Source organism: Camellia sinensis, chromosome 8 (genome assembly GCF_055761805.1).
Source record: "Camellia sinensis isolate YWXY chromosome 8, ASM5576180v1, whole genome shotgun sequence".
NCBI classification, from domain to species: Eukaryota; Viridiplantae; Streptophyta; class Magnoliopsida; order Ericales; family Theaceae; genus Camellia; species Camellia sinensis.
Window position 1 is genome coordinate 124,887,315 of NC_138968.1, and position 16,986 is coordinate 124,904,300.

The window sequence follows — 16,986 nt, forward strand, 5'->3', positions numbered from 1 at the left end:
ATGTTGAAAATTGACTCCTAAAGTAAAAGAAGGGAAAAGCCCTAAATTTTTCAGAACCCTAGCTTTGATTTTGATGAAATAATGATGATTTGGTTAAATTGATCCTTGAACCTTGCAATTGAGTGGATGGTAGATATGAATGTGTAGAGATGAGATTTGAGATTACTGTGATAAGGTGTACTGAGAATTGCCATTACATATATTATGTTCATTACAAAGTTTATCTCATGAACAATATAATTCTTAGGTATTTGGAAAGGTTAAAAGGGAGGTAAATAACATGTGAGTCCGAGTAGTGAGTCGGTTTGGGAAACGTAGTGTTAGTGTTGGTATTGGTACTTGCATGGGGAGTTAAGATGCCCAATTCTCCTGTCTTGAACTTGTCGCTGGATGAATGTGAAAAAATATTTTTGTGGGTGTCCACTGGTCCTACTGTATTAATAGTCAGTAAAAGTGAAAAAACTTATGATTTTAGGTGTCCATCGCCCTGCTGTATTAATAGTTGGCAAATTTAGGGATATGCTTTGTTATAAATATATGTATATGTATTATTAGAACTCTTGCGAGGGATTTGATGGCATATTTACCACCCCGGTGTTAAGGAATGGTGTTTAAATTGAATGACAGAGGATTATTATTATTTCATATAAATATGTTAATTGAACTACAACAAAAAAAGGTTTTTTCGGTGCGCAATGCATGCCGTAAAAACTCTTCTACGACGTGCAACGCGCGTCATATTATGACCAGTCATGGAAAGTCATTCACTTTTAACGACATACTATAATGCGCCGTTAAAAATTATTTAACGGCAAATTTTGTGCGTCATTGTTACTTTTTCTACGACTACTTTTGCACGCCGTTAATTGGTGAGACAAATAACGACGCTGATTGAGCACCGTAGAATATGTAATACGACTTGCTCAGCATGTCGTAGAATGTGCAGTATTTTTTTTTTTTAATTTAGTAGATTCTATTTACCTGTTTTATACAATCTAACAAACATTACAAACAAGCTTCACAAAATATCAATCAACCACCAAAATATCAATCAACCACCAAAATATTATTTCAAGCATAAAAAATAAACTACATCCGTAAATTATGAATATTCAAAAATTGTCAATACATTCCAAACATCCAAAAACTAATCATAAGTTCAAAATCATCCAAAAGGACTATCCTTAAGTTTTTAATTATCCAAAAAGTTATAAACCATCCAAAATTGTATCATATATAAGTTTGTAAATAAAATCCAGAACTATTCAAAGATTATAGAAATCTATTCATCAAAGTCCTCAAAAACTAGCCATCACCATCATCATCGTCACTGCCACCATTGGGCTCATACTCATCATTTGAACCATCTCCTCTATCATCCTGTAACATTCATCGACATGTCTGCAAGAGACCTATATGACAAATGGAATGGAGATCAATACAGTTAAAAAGCAGAAATAAGACAAGGTTAAACCCCTTAACCCAAAATAAGGAATGAAAATAAAACACAAAATAATAATAATTATTATAATCTAACGTCAAGAAAGAACAGCAGTTTATACATGACTCATAATCCAAAAACATTATATGAAGGATATCAAGCCCCAAAACACTGTACCATAGAAATAATTTGAAACATTAACTTCCACATCCTTATTGGTGCACAAATAGAGGAACACACATGCTGATTTCAAAAAGATCATCACAAACATATATACCTTTTCCTTGAATTTTTAGGTTGTGGATCACTAAGTAAAGATCATTGAATATTTGATAGCCAACAACATTGTCAATGATCAACTCACTACTTGAAGCAATTTTCATAACAAAATAGAAAAGTTGAACAGAAAAAATCTGATATGTTCATACAATATCATCCCCATGAAATGCTGCAATGATTTGCAGTTGTGTACAGTACTGCACTATATGCTAGGTATGTATGACCCAAAAAGGTTATAAGGAGTACTCATAATGTAGTATTAAAAGGTACCTTGGTTGTGATACTGAGGACGATATGAAGCCAAGTCTTCCAAGTCTTTAACTCGTCTTTCTCCAATTGAAAATACCTAAAACATCTACTAGAATAAAAAGTAATAGCTACCTGCCATTGATTCTCAATACATTATTATTATGAATCAGAGTTCAATAACGAAAACACCTAATCTTCCACACGTATATATAGTTTGAAATGTTATTTTTTTTTACAAACAAGGCATTGATCACACCTTATATAAACCAAGTTTTCACTCAACAAATTTTTTTTACTGTTACCTCCACATGTAATCGGGTTACATCTCCACATTGCTTCTCTAAACCTTAAATTGAATGCTCTGTTTTGATGGCTTGCTCAATCATCTTTTTTGTCCTCTTTGCGAGTACATTGAGCCTCATATTTTATACTCTAATTTTTGGTATATCTAATTCAATTACCTAATAAATAAATAAATAAAAGAATCAGTTCATTTTCTTATAATCCAGACACTACAACAAATTCGACATTCACAATTTGTTTTCATGCGATCGGATGGCATGTATGGGATGTTCAACATTCAGTTACAGTATATTCTGGATTTGCCTTGAAAAAGGCTAATAAAAGATCCCAACAGCCAGCAATCTATCACAAACTAGTTTGCTTCAGATTTTTTTGTCCAGCTAGACCAAATATTTATGGCAATTTTGCCCACAAAATGAGTCCATTGATAGGAACACTCCTAAGAATCAGTAATCCATAAGTAAATGATTAAGACACCAACAACCACCTTCAATCTATCACAAATTAGCTTGCTTTACATTTTTGGTCCAGCTAACTAAACAAAGATTCATACTGGTTTGATCCACAAATTTAGTCCTCCATTGGTGGGAATATGCCTAAGAATCAATAATCCATTATTGAATGATTAAGACACCACTTAAATGCAAGTGTTATGTCCATAACAATCATTTTCCTTTAACAACAAACTTAAATTTCACATTGCCCTACCACATTGATTTCGTAGCTTATTGGAAATTTATTCAACTACTATGAGTAACAGATAAATATCATATATTTTACGCCAATTTATGGAAGATAATCTCATGATTAAATACAGATGATGGATCTGAAATCATTTAACAGTGGATAGCTTAGTATATGCTAGTGTCAGGTGCTACACAATTAGCAACCAAATTCTACAATTTTGGGCTCTAGTGGATAGGTTAGCTAATTTTTTAACCCTCTTTCTTTTCCCTCTCTTCTCGGTTTTGCTAAAAAATTTAGGGCACTTGCCAAAAATATATAAGATCCAGAAAAGAAGTCCAAACACCAAAATGGTTCAACATTGCAGAATATTAGATTTCAATTATAATCAAAAAGTAATTTCAAAATAATTAATCTCATGAGCTTGCCGAGGCCTCAGTTCCCTATAACAAGGCAACTAAGAGGAATATTATCAATTGCTTCACATATCTTCTCCCGAGCATCTCCCCAGTAGATCTTCAAAAGCACCATAATCTGTTCACAAATGCAACACAAACTCAGTTTATTTCGATGTAGAACTTCAAAAAACAATTGGGAGATTTGGTGATAAACCCCTCACTGTTTAATTTATCTTTCAAAATGACAAGAATTATATAGGTATTTTCAAAACCCCCTAATATTTTAAAACTTGTTTCTTTTACTATATTATCCTCATATCTATCAGCTCTCCTATTAAACCATCCTCACAGTGTATTTCAAAGTAAAATTTTACTTTGAATCACAGTAAACTTTATTCTGATTCAGAGTAAATTACTCTGAATCAGAGTAAAGTTTACTATGATTCAAAGTAAATTTTATATCGTTACGCAAATCAACATGTTTTTAACCAGAGTAAAATTTTACTTTGAATCATAGTAAACTTTACTCTGATTCAGAGTACTCTGAATCAGAGTAAAGTTTACTATAATTCAAAGTAAAATTTTATATTATTAAGCAAATCAACATGTTTTTAACCAGAGTAAAATTTTACTGTTACAAAAAATAAAATACATACTAAATGAATGAACCAGAGTCAAATTTTACTCTACATCAACATAATCATAATCTGACTGAGGTGGCCGTTTCAGAGAACACATCTAAATATCTCTCTATCTTTTGATTTCAAAGAATACATATGTTCAACAACACTCATACACACATATATATACATATATATATATATATTCAAAACTCAGCTATGTGTTTAAAAACAATGCGTATAACCAAACAACTCCACCAAACACGCCTTTGTCGCCTCCTAGAGTGCCGCGACAGCGTTGATCTAGAACCCTAGATTGGTATTGAACCTCAAATTGGTGGCAATGGTAAACGCACCTCCACATATCTACCTCTATATATATATATATGTATATCTATAGCCAGAGTCTGGCGACAATCGTTGTCGTAGCCTTCGCATAGAGCTCACAAACCAATCTTTTTGCCTTCGTCAGATCAACATCACACTTCTCCACCTGACAATGCGGCGGTGACAACAACTCACCTCCACCACCACTACAAGTGGCCCCCTTGGCTATGAAGAGAAGCTGTGTTTAGAGGGGGAGGAGAGAGAGAGAGAAGGTGGGGAGAGAGTAGGCGGAGGTGGGAAGATTTAATTGAGGGTATAATAGTCTGATAAAATATTTAAATAATAAATTCTGTCATTTATGCAAAAGACTTTATAATTATGAGAGGGTTTAGAAAGTATAATTTTTTTTCTTAATCCTTTTAATAACGAAAGAAAGGTAAAAGGGGTTTATAGCCAAATTTTCCAAAACAATTTGAGCAAGTTCAAAGTCAATGGTTTTAACTTTATAGGGACGGAGATTGCACCTCTTTTTGCCTAGCAGCAGTATTAGCAATGTCTTGGAAAGTGCCTGAGCATTGTGGACCAGAATCAAAGACAGTAAAGCAGAGGAGCAAAAAGCTTAGAAAAATAAATAATTGTCAAACGAGTTCATGTTTGTGCCTCAGTGTAGCAGCTACACAATCTAAAATGGAAAAAGAAACTACAGACCCATTTCATACTGATTTGCAAAACTGATTTTCCTATGTTTTCAAAACAAAACGAACAACTAGGCAAGGCGAACTACTCAAATTTGAATTACATTTAGTTTAGAGGGGTTACTGATCACTTACGATTACAAAGAACTATGTATGTGTATATATATCATTCCCTGTATGTATATATATATTTATATGTATATATATGTATATAAAATACACCCAATCGAAGAATGAACGAAAAGAGTAGATACCGTCGCTGTCAGGGCATGTGAGAATTCCTGCTGGTTCAACTTTCGCAGAAAGTTTCACCAAGCTTCCAATAGATTTTATGATTGCAATGCCTTAGCTCTTTCAGCAAAAAGAAAGTTTTCAACTATAAACTAGCACATAGAAATCCATCCTTAATTCTTCTTATACTCCTAGCAGTTATTATATAATCAAAGGCAATTCCATCTAACCACTTAAACTTTGACTATTACTTATGACTCGTGATACTTAATTGCTCATTATATCTTCTTAGCATTTTCTACCACATTATCATACAGAAATTGAACAGAAAATTGTCTAAAAGTAGATATCCAAGTACAAATTCATCCACCTATTTCTCCATCCAGATGCAATATAAAATTTAACAAATAGGAATAATATATATGTTTAACTTTTGACATCTAACATAGTTTTTAGTATAAATTGCAAAAATTGACAGGAACTAATTACCATGTTTGTCCTGAACAAAATTAAGGCAATTTATCAATGATGACAAACTAATTACCATGTTGGTATCAAATTCGCTGCTATGAACAACCAATAATGTGCTATTCTTGTAGAATTAATATTTACTTAAATTTACTTATTTGGTCAGAACTCTTTCGCTGTTCGTCATTATATGAGTCATTTCAATTTTTCATGCTTTAATAGTGTTGTGATTTCTATCTTTCTAAAAAAAATATCACATTTTAATCCAAAATATAAAGCTTGAATACCCTAAATCTTTAGAAAGATAGAAATCACAACACTATTAAAGCAGGAAAAATCGAAAAGACTCATATAACGCCGAACACCAAAAGAGTTCTGAACAAATAAATAAATTTAAGTAAATATTAATTCTACAAGAATAGCACATTATTTTCTACAATACAGAATACTTAATTCCTCTCTTCAAATATTTACAAATCACAATAATAAAAGAACAAAGAATACCACTGTATCAAATATAGACTATCAAGGATTTAAAAACCATACTTAGGCATAAAATCACACTTGTATTGCTCCTACCTTTACTGTGATATGACTTGATCAATTCTAGTTTCATGTCAGAACATCAATCTTCTACATATAAACCTTTAAGGGGTAAATTTCAACACTGCATTTTGTTAGAACAGTGAACTTATATTATACCCATTAGTCACTCTTCTTATCTTCTGGTACAACCAAAGCAAACAAAGACGAAAAGTGGCTAAGAAAGAAGCAAATTAGGAATCTCACATGGGGCTTGCTTGAGACCAACTGCAGTCAATTTTTTGCTAAAATCAAGTCTGCTACCAGTTCAATTTTATTTATGTGTTCTTTTTTTTAGAGACAATAGTATTCTTTTAGTTTCAAATTTTGATAGACATGGAGTGCAGTGGTGATCCATGAATATCATTTTCGTCTAGTTATCAATTGGTTCCACAATATATATCGGCTTAAAATTACCATATCATTCACTTCACAGATCCTATGGCGAGGGAAACTTGTACAGTAAGTAGTAAATGTACTATCGAACGAAGACATACAGTAAACTTGTTCAGCAAACTAATATAATCTTGTCATTATATTACTAAACAGAAAGCTACTAATTAGTTTGAATCTACACCAATATTTTCAATAATCATACCTACCAACAGAGCATTTTAACTGTCACATTTCAAAGAAGTAAAGTTGCAAATCAAAACATAGACCCAAATCAAAAATTCAATTAATTATAATCATTTAAACATCTTACCACTTTTAGTTTCGGCATTCCATCAAACGGTTGGTATGTCGCAATTCCATTAATACTCAAACCCCCACTTCCTTCTCTTCCAAGTATAGAATCATTGAAATTTTGCAAAAACCACTTCTCAATCAAATCTTGTGGTTGCTATAACCACACAAAAAAAAAAAAAAAAAAAAAAAAAATCAACTCAAACCCAAAACCAATACAATGAAAATTAATCAAAGAAAAACAAAAACATACCCTATTTTCTGATAATCTGAGCTGAATGATTCCATTGGGATTCTTCAACGAATCGTAAGAATCTTCAAAAACCCTATCCAATCCAATGTAATAGGGTGAATCATTAGGCTTCGCAATCGGACTAGCCCTAGAAGAAATGTTAGCTGCCCTATCGATCCACGGCTCAACAAATTAGACCGCGACGCAATCCAAGAGAGGGGATTCTAGCCGAGAGAGGAGTAGAGTTGGACGTAGTTGTTCAAATGCCTCTCTTGACTCGACATCCACGCGAACACCACCACTATTCCTTCCACTTTCCCACCTTCTCTTCTCCAGCAATAATACCTTCCCCCTCCCCCCCCCCCCACATCTTCTTCTTCACCCCTCTCCTTTCCTCTCCTCTTTCCCTCACTTTCTCGGGAAAATTGTCAATCTGATTTTCCTTTTCTAAAACCTAAAGCTTTGAAGTTTTCATCACAAAATCCAAAGGAATGGCAGAGCCAACGGAGGGTATGGGCTGGTTCATGAGGGATTGCTAAAGTTAGAAACAATCAAGGATGTAACTTGATTGTTTCTTTTTATTTTTTTAATTTTTTTTGGTGCTTGCCGCTCGAAAGTCGGCATCCCACAACACATTTTAACATCTCCATTGGAACACCCATATACACTACTACACGAACAAACCCTTAACATACAAAATTGGACTCCACTTTTTGTCATATAATACACTTTAACAAACATTTTTAACATCTCCACTAGCCTTCTTAGTTAATATGGAAGAATGCATTATCGGAAGAATGCATTGTGATAAATAATAATAATAATAATAATAGTAATAAACATGGGGCTGAAACAGAAATATTTGTTATAAAAATTATCAAAGAAAAAAAATTCAGATGTGAATTTCAAAAGAGTCTGCCACATAGGACCAAAATCAATCCTCCATAGAGAACACTAACGCAAAACAGAGGAGTCATAAAATCAACATCTCCATCAATCAAATATAACTCGAATCTTCTGAATATTTCATAGGTATATATATATAAAACTCAAATTTCAAATTCTACATGACCATGGATCTGATAATAGCACAATTCAATTAACACAAAAAACAATTAAACAATACTAATTTCACATTAAAAAAAAAAATTAGAAATTGACAAACTCAAATCGATCTAAAACAATTCCACAACCTTGAGCGATTAGATTCAATTTTCAAAATCCAATTCACAAAAACCTCAATCAAATTCACCGAAACACATTTATATCAACAGCAACCCAATCTTTTCCGACTTATATTTAAACTTCACACTACACAATCTGAGTCATACTTCATAGATACACGTAAATATGTATGTATAGGCGCAGAGAGAGAGATTGAGAGAGATAGAAATTGGGAGAGAGGAAGAGAGAGAGAGATTCATACCGTTGGATATCTCAGACGACAATGGCGAGTGAAAGAGCGAGAGAGCAGAGCTATACAGGTCTGTGATGCGTGAGAGAGAGAGAAAACGATCAGTGCTTGAATTCTTCTAGAAATGGGGAGAATATAAGGAAAACCGGGTAGAAGGATAAAATAAATATAAAAAAAAAAAATTAAAAAGGAATAAATTGGTAGTGGATCGGCAATCATAGGTGCAGGCGATAGCGGTGGATTGGCTATCGTGGGGTCTATGATGGCGTTGTGTCGGCGGTCGTGGGGGTCTACTATGTGGGTCACAGGTAGGGAGAGAGCAGCGAGAGGTTGTCACAGTGGGGAAAAACTGGCCGGAGGTAGAGGAAGTGGCGGTCGTTGGTGAGATTAGGGTTTGAAGAAGAAGGAGAAGAAGAAGAGGAGGATGGAAGAGAGAGAAACGAGATGGAAATGGGAGAGTTATAGTTTAATTAATTATAATGAGAAAATGAGTGTATAGAGATAGAATAGTGGTGTAAAGAGAGAGATTGTGATGTTCCTTTATGATTAGAGGAAGGCAAAATAGTTATTTACGGAAAAAAACAAAAATTTCTATTTTTTTTTTATTTTTTTTTGGTGATTGGCGCCCCAAATTTCATTTTGGCACCTTTCTTTTTTTTTTATCATACAATTCACGACATGTATTGTGCGTCGTAAAAAGGAAATACTTTTAACGCCAGGCGATGTGTACGTCGTAAAAAGTGCAATACTTTTAACGGCGAGCGTTGCGTATGCCGTGAAAAGTATTGGTTGGCGTATGTGCATCGTGTATAATTAATGTATTAACGGCACGTCGTAGAAAGTTTTATTATTTACGGCGTGCATTGCAAGCCGTAAAAAAATTATCGTTATTACCATTCACGGCCTACATAATAGACGCGTCGTGATTGGAAAAGTATTTACGACGTGCAAAAAAAGCAAGTCGTAAAAGTAAGAAACTACGGCGTGCATTTATTGTATGCCATTGATGTGGTGTCGTAAAAAGTCAGTTTTGTTGTAATGTGAAATTTGTTCTTGGTTATGGTAGTGTCATATGGATATTTCAAATAATCAAATATACTCTGTTAAATGTATCTCTACTGGACATATAGCTCATCCCTATCTAACATTTTAGGACCTGGAGACGTGCCTCCAACCCAATGATCACGAGGTGGATTTTATGAATGAAGCACGAAGGCTCATAGATGTGATATTGTGAAAGCTTTGAGCTTATCTGTTTTGGGATCGAATGTCCATTTTTGTTGCACCAAGGCCCTTACCTTGATATTTGTAAGCCCTTAGGGCATTTTATCTGAATTCTCTAGTTTCTTGAACTACGACGACATTACTCTAATTGTAATTAAAATTGAAATTGAACCTTTTAACTATAGTTCAATGAGAAATAGAGCTTTTTATACTAAAGGTATCTGTGGATTTTACAGAATTACTAAGCGAAACATTTTAGTAATTTAAGTTAGTGAAGTTAAATATGAATTGTTAATTATTCTTGTTTTTATATTTTGGGGTGTTACAACTTGGTATCAGAGCTAATCAGGTTTGAACACCTTGAGCTCGTAGGATGTGGCTTTTGCTACAATGGGTTTACCATGCTAAGAAAGGACATTAGTTTGTCACGTGTAATTTATGTGTTTATGTGACTATATGAGTATGGGGTTAAACTTCAAGGATACGACACGAGCCTATTGCATTTATCGAAATCCTTTTGGAAAGGCACCTAATCAATACTTCTTCCACTTGGAGATCTTTGAGCACCCTGGGACGTGTTGATAGCTTAGGCGGATGATCTGTATGTGTTCTATGTGACTATGTACTTATATAGCTTGTTTAGGTGAATTAAATGCGTGTATAGACTCATGTTGGTACGCGTGTAACATATGAAGCAACGTATGGGTATGCGAATTGTGAATTTAATCTTATCTCTATTTCATATAGGATTTCTGGATGTGGCAGAGGTCGTGGTAGACCTTGCCAAGGTGGTCGAGATATTCCGACCCAATAAGAGATTCCTCCTCAAGAAGAAAGGATTGATCAAAATAATGTGGCCGCTCCACCAGTCCAAGATGCAGTGGAGGTATTAACCCGAGAGATGGTTGGGGCTCTTAAAGAGTCCTTGGACATACTTAGAGCCAAGCAAGTGGCTAGAACCGTTGAGAGTGAAACTAGAGTCATGTTTATGAAAAGGGAATTCTTTCGTTCCAATCTCGCCAAGTTCAGTGGCGGACGGACTCGATCCAATGAAAGCTGATGAATGGGTATAACAGATTATTAAGTCCTTTGATATTTTAGACATTTGTAAGGGTGAGCTTCGAGTGGCATTGGCAGCTTATCAATTGAAGGGAGAGGCCGAGCAGTGGTGGAAGTATGCCAGGAATCACATTGAGCACACTTGGGAGGCATTCACTCACACCTTCCAGGATAAGTTCCTCCCTTCCACTACTAGAGAACAGTTGAGGAGACAGTTTGAAGAGCTTTTGCAATTTGATACGTCTGTGGCCGAGTTTAAGGACACTTTTACTAGTTTATCCCGCTTTGCACCCCGAGCTTGTAGTGACTAAGGAGTACCGATGCTTGTAGTTTGAGAAGTGGTTGAGGCCTAAGATTCTGATGAAGGCGGTGGGCAACATGATTAAGGATTATGACCAGCTAGTTAAGGATGCAGCTTATGTAGAAATCGTGATAGAGGTAGAGGAAATGAGGCAAAAACTTAAGAGATTGGGCTACTCGGAATCCCGGGGTGATTCGGGGTCTCTCAAAAGATCTAGGTGTTATTCATCTTTTCAGTCACCAGTGCAGCAGGTTAAGTATTCTTGTTCTATGGTAGTAGGGATTTCAGAGAGCATGAGTCAAAACCATGGTGCTTGTTATCAATATGGCCAGCAGAGTTACAAGGCTTCAAAGTGTGGCCAAAGATCTGGGCCACAGACATAGTCGGCTCGTCCTCAGAGCCAGTCTTAGAGTAGGGGTCAGACCCCAACATGTTATCAGTGTGGTCAACAAGGGCATTTAAAGAAGTTCTACCACAAAGATCAAGGTCAGCCAGTAGGCTTTCAGATGAATCAGGGTCAGAAGCAATCTCACTAGCCAGCTTAGTCAGGCCAGGCACCTCGAGTAGTGCACAGGGTCACATACGCACAATCTATGCAATAGGCCTATGTCCCAAGGAGGAGAGCAAAGACCACAGGGGCGGGTGTATGCTGTCACTACATTCGAACAGTCATCGAGACCATCCGTTGTGATAGGTACTTATCTTGTCTTCAATAGTTAGGCCAATTTGTTGAAATAAGACTAGGACATCTCATTCATTCATATCATCTACATTCACATATGTTTTGGGGTTAGAGATGGAGAGAGTCACTAATTGGGGGTAGAGTTGCTTTGAGCAAAATATGTCATGGTTGTGAGATTTAAGTTGTCGGACGTCGACTCTCGTTCGATTTCATCATGTTAGACATGTCGGATTTTGACATTATCTTAGGCATAGATTGATTGTCTTCCTATCATTCCACCATAGATTGTCACCATAGGAGAGTCACTATTGTACGTCGGAGGGGGATTGCTTTTATTTCCTGGGAGATTGGTGTGATATGTCTGTACCACTATTAAGGCCTAGGTGTAGCATTTTGAAACCTATTCGACCATGGTAAAGCCCACAATCCCACCACACTTGGGCCACAAACTATTCTGCTTGGGCCAAGCCTTACCAATCCATTTATGAAATGCACTTGGTGCATGTGAGAATTACGGGGCTTTCTATTTGAACCCAAAAAATATCTCAATACGCCAAATTTAAATTTACAAATTTTAATTTCTATTATATCTTAATGTGAATTTACTAATAAACACAACACATATTAAACCTTAAAATAATTTTTTTTTTCTCATGGTACACCCTAATCCATTATTCCTATTCAAATCTCTGCATGTTCTTCTCCAAAAGATCAAAGTTATTTTGTCTTCTTCTTCTTCTTCTTCTTCTTTCTCACTTCAAAACTCTAATTCACCCTACCAAAACTCACTATTATCATCAACATCATTGTTTTTTATTATTTTGAAACCCTAAACCCTAAAAAAAGTTTGAACAAAATCAAACAATGAATGGAAGTAATAATCAAAATAATTTTTTGAAGCAACCCATTAAAGAGGAGGTAATCATTCATATAAAAATCAAAATACAATTATTAATTTCTGTATTTTTTTACATGTCCCATTACAATGTTAAATCTTTCAATTTTCAGTCACATAAATAGCATTACAGCTTCCGAGATAATCTGTCAGCTCAATGACCATGACAAAAATTGGTTTCTATATGTTGCGACACCTTCTAATAAAAAATTCTTTTTCTTTTTTCCTATCATTTTACTCTTTCTTTTTATTGAACTTTATGTTTGTTCTGGAAAACAAAAACAAAAAAATTATTGTTTCTATTATTCTTGTATCAGTTTGAAAGGTTTTTTAAATGTATTTTTTTTTAATTTGTTTATTATTTATTATTTGGGCTTATTAAGGGTAACTTAGGAAAAATTATAGGGTGTATTAAGAGTCATGCAAAATTTTAAATAATTGAAAAGGGTGTACTTAGAAATAGGGAGTATTTAATAATTTGGGGGTAAATAGAATCTCCCGAGAATTATGCTCCACACAAGTGAAAATTTTGAAGATAATAATATATAGTTTGGGTAAGTTACACAAATGGTCCTTGCATTTTTCGTGTTGTGTAATTTTGGTTCTTACACTTTTAATTAGCTCAATTTTAACTTTTGATTTTAAATTTTATATCAATTTGATCCAATTGATAATGTTGTTAGTGTTTTTGACAAAAAATTATCACTGAATTAGTTGGGATTGATTCAATGAGTTGAATAAATTTATAATTTTACCCTTAAAAATATGACACATGCTATTTATATACGTATTTTTTATATAAGAAAATATTAAGAGTTATAATTAATTGAACCAAATTAAGACAAAATCATAAATTTATGGTCAAAATTAAACCAATTAAAATTACAAAATCAAAATAACACAAGAATTAAAATATAAAAACTATTATCATAATTTATGCATATAATTTTTACTTGCACTAAACAAATTCTGCACTTGCACTCAACATAATTCGCAACAGCACGATGAGGGGCTATAGTGAAGCAGGTTTTGGAGAACGGGTTGCAGGCTGCGAAGGGTGAGGTGGGGTGTTGGTGGAGAAAAATAAAAAAAGGTATTGCTTACATGTGGTTTACTAAAAAATCCATAGCACATGGAGACATTATTTTTTAGGGAGATTTATTAGAATTTTTTTTTTTTAAGTGTTTGTGTCTCAATAGTGCATAAGATATTCTTGTATTCTAATGAGTCCTATTGTTTGAACATTTAATCTACCAAATCCTAATTCTCATCTTTAAAATATTTTATCGGCATTTCTATCCTTACAAATATTTTTTGAACGGTTAACAATTTGGTGATGTGAACATTCATATTTTACAATGTAAATATTCACATTGACGTATAAATGTTCACACTGTCACATTGACATATTAACATTCACACTGATAGTGTGAACATTCACATTGACGGTATAAACATTCACATCACGGAACATTCATACTGTAAATATGAATATTATTAGGGATATTTTGATAACTATGTCACTCATAGGGCTTATTGGAATATAAAAAAATAATGTGGACTAAATAGAATATAAGTAGGTGAAAAATGATTTATGAAAAAGTGCCCCTATTTTTTATTGTAAGGAAGTAGTTATTCCATAAAAAGATTAAGAAATGATTATTTTATTTTAATTTATTTTCATTTCAGTAAATCAAACACTACATAAGTGTACACTTTTATCCATTAAAGAAATGGTATCCATTTATGGGGCGTTTGTCTCATTGGATTGAGCGTGTGATTGGATTCCATGACGAATATTACAAATTCGTCGTTTAGTTAGAAAGGTAAAGGTCGGATTAATACTCAAATACATATTATTTTCAGCTAAATAGGCTAAGGATTGTGTATCTCAATACTAACATTCCATTGCATTATAATCCCTATTATTCAGACCATCTAAACAAATACTTGATAATGACTAGATATTAATTGTAGAAAAATATTAAAACAACTCTTAGAGTTGTCATTAGTGTCGAAAAAGTATATAAAAATATATTGAAATATGTAGAAGTATTTTAGAATATGTACAAATTATAAATATTTTAATATTTTATTATGTTATTGAAACCCTTAATTGTAAGATTAGATTTGTATGCTTTAGGAGTGGAGATTTTTTAATAACATTTCACCATGTTTATAATAAGGAAATTAGTTAGGCTATCTCCAACGCTTCACCAGATCCATCATCAAATTTAAATTTGGTGAAAAAGTACACATTTTTAGTCTCCAATGATTTCATCAAACTTATATCAAAATGAGAACCTTCCAAATCTTTCATCAGTTCACTGTGCGTTTATGTTGGAGATGGGACCAGCCGGATGTCCCCCGGTCCTCTTCCTTGAATAATTCCCACAAACAATATGTAACACAGTATTGAAAAATGGTTTGTGCAACCATGACTTTAGGCTAATTTTGAGCCTAAATTGAGATGGGCTCCGGACATCGATTGAGGTGTGTCCAGGTGAAAATGCATTCTTTGTCGGGTGGTGAGTCACTTCGTATATTTGGTTGTTCAAATCATTTTCCGAGTTAATGGAAAATTGACTCCGAAAGAGGCTTTGGCAACGCTGTAGTTGCTTTGTTTTCTTCATCATCATTTAGCTTTCTGCATTACAAATATAATGCGAGCACCTTTTGCCGCTTATCCCTCATGCCGGAACTTTAGGCACTCTTGTGACTCCAATCTCTCTCTCTCTCTCTCTCTCTCCCCCCAAAGATATCAGTTAGAAGTGAAATGGAAGGGGTGAGATGTTTCCTTTTACTGTTAGATTCCCTTGACCAGGAGATGAAGGACGAGGATTTAGGGTGAAATCTAATTCATTTGAATTAAGGTTAAGCTAGATTTGACTGTAGTATGTGCAAAGCTATGAATTTGTAAAAATATTATCTTCCATCTTTGAACCTGGACAGAGTTTGAATGTTTGATCATTACTTTGAAGATGATTATTTTTTCAACGGGTTTGTTTTACTTACTCCTTGAGGTCTGAATAAATCCACACCCATCAGCACACAATTTTCTCTGTAAATCAAACAACACCATAATACATGTGCAGTAGAAATCACTTGGTCTCTGTTGAGTTGGTATATATAGGGGTTGTCCATTTTTATATCAAACTTAGTTTTGATAGGTCAAAGCTCAATTTGATAGACCTAGCAAAGGCTTGAATTCCCCATAACCAAGCTCTGGGTTCTTATGTGTTGCTTTCCTAATACCTAATCCCAAGCTAAAACTCTTCTTCTATTGTTTTTTTAATTGTTGATTTTTCCTCAACAAACCATTCGACTGTTGTTTTCCTCAACAAACATTTTTTGCATTGACGGGTCGATCAGCCGGTCGTCCGCCCGATCGACCGGTTGTTTGATGAAAAGTCAAATTCTTCTGTTGGAGCAGGCAATATCAGATAGAGAAATTCGTCTTTTTTTTTATTCAAATTTGATGACATATTTGGTAAACCATTGGAGATGCGCTTAGAAGCCAACATCTTCATTTAACTTACCTTTTGTCATTGTCAAGAAGTGACATCACACTTTTGATGTCAACTCTGATATAGTGTATACATAGTTCTATGTAAATTTTGAAATTTTGTCAATTCTTTAGATTGGTACCAACTAACAAATCTTACTCCATTTTATATTGATAATTTACTTTTGAGGTCAATTCTAGTGCAATGCATATATAGTTATATATAAATCTTAAAATTTTGTCAACTCTTTGGATTGATACCGACTAACAAATCTTACTCCTTCCATATTGATAATTCACTTTTGAGTTCAACTCTAGCACAATGCATATATGGTTATATAAAAATCTTAAAATTTTGTCAAATCTTTGGATTGGTACCAACTAACAAATCTTACTCCGTTTCATATTGATAATTCACTTTTGAAGTCAACTCTAGTACAGTGCGTATATAGTTATATGCAAATCTTGAAATTCAATCAACTCTTTGGATTGGTATATAGTTATATGCAAATCTTGAAATTCAATCAACTCTTTGGATTGGTGCCGACTAACAAATCATACTTCGTTCCGTATTGATAACTTACTTTTGAGGTCAACTCTAGTATAGTGCATATATAGTTATATACAAATCTTGAAATTCTGTCAACTCTTTGTATTGATACCGACTAACAAATCTCATTCCGTTCCATATTGATAATTCTTTTTGAAAA

General features: G+C 34.0%; 1 long non-coding RNA gene across 1 annotated transcript; it reads right to left on the reverse strand.

Moving 5' to 3' along the window:
- Positions 1–1,045: 1,045 nt before the first annotated feature.
- On the reverse strand, positions 1,046–9,077 carry LOC114259924 (uncharacterized). Its single transcript, XR_014338164.1, has 6 exons — positions 8,623–9,077; positions 7,218–7,290; positions 6,984–7,121; positions 4,826–4,869; positions 1,991–3,490; positions 1,046–1,412 (listed from the first exon to the last, which is right to left on the reverse strand). It is a non-coding gene; the product is annotated as an uncharacterized LOC114259924 (long non-coding RNA).
- Between the last annotated feature and the right edge of the window lie 7,909 nt (positions 9,078–16,986).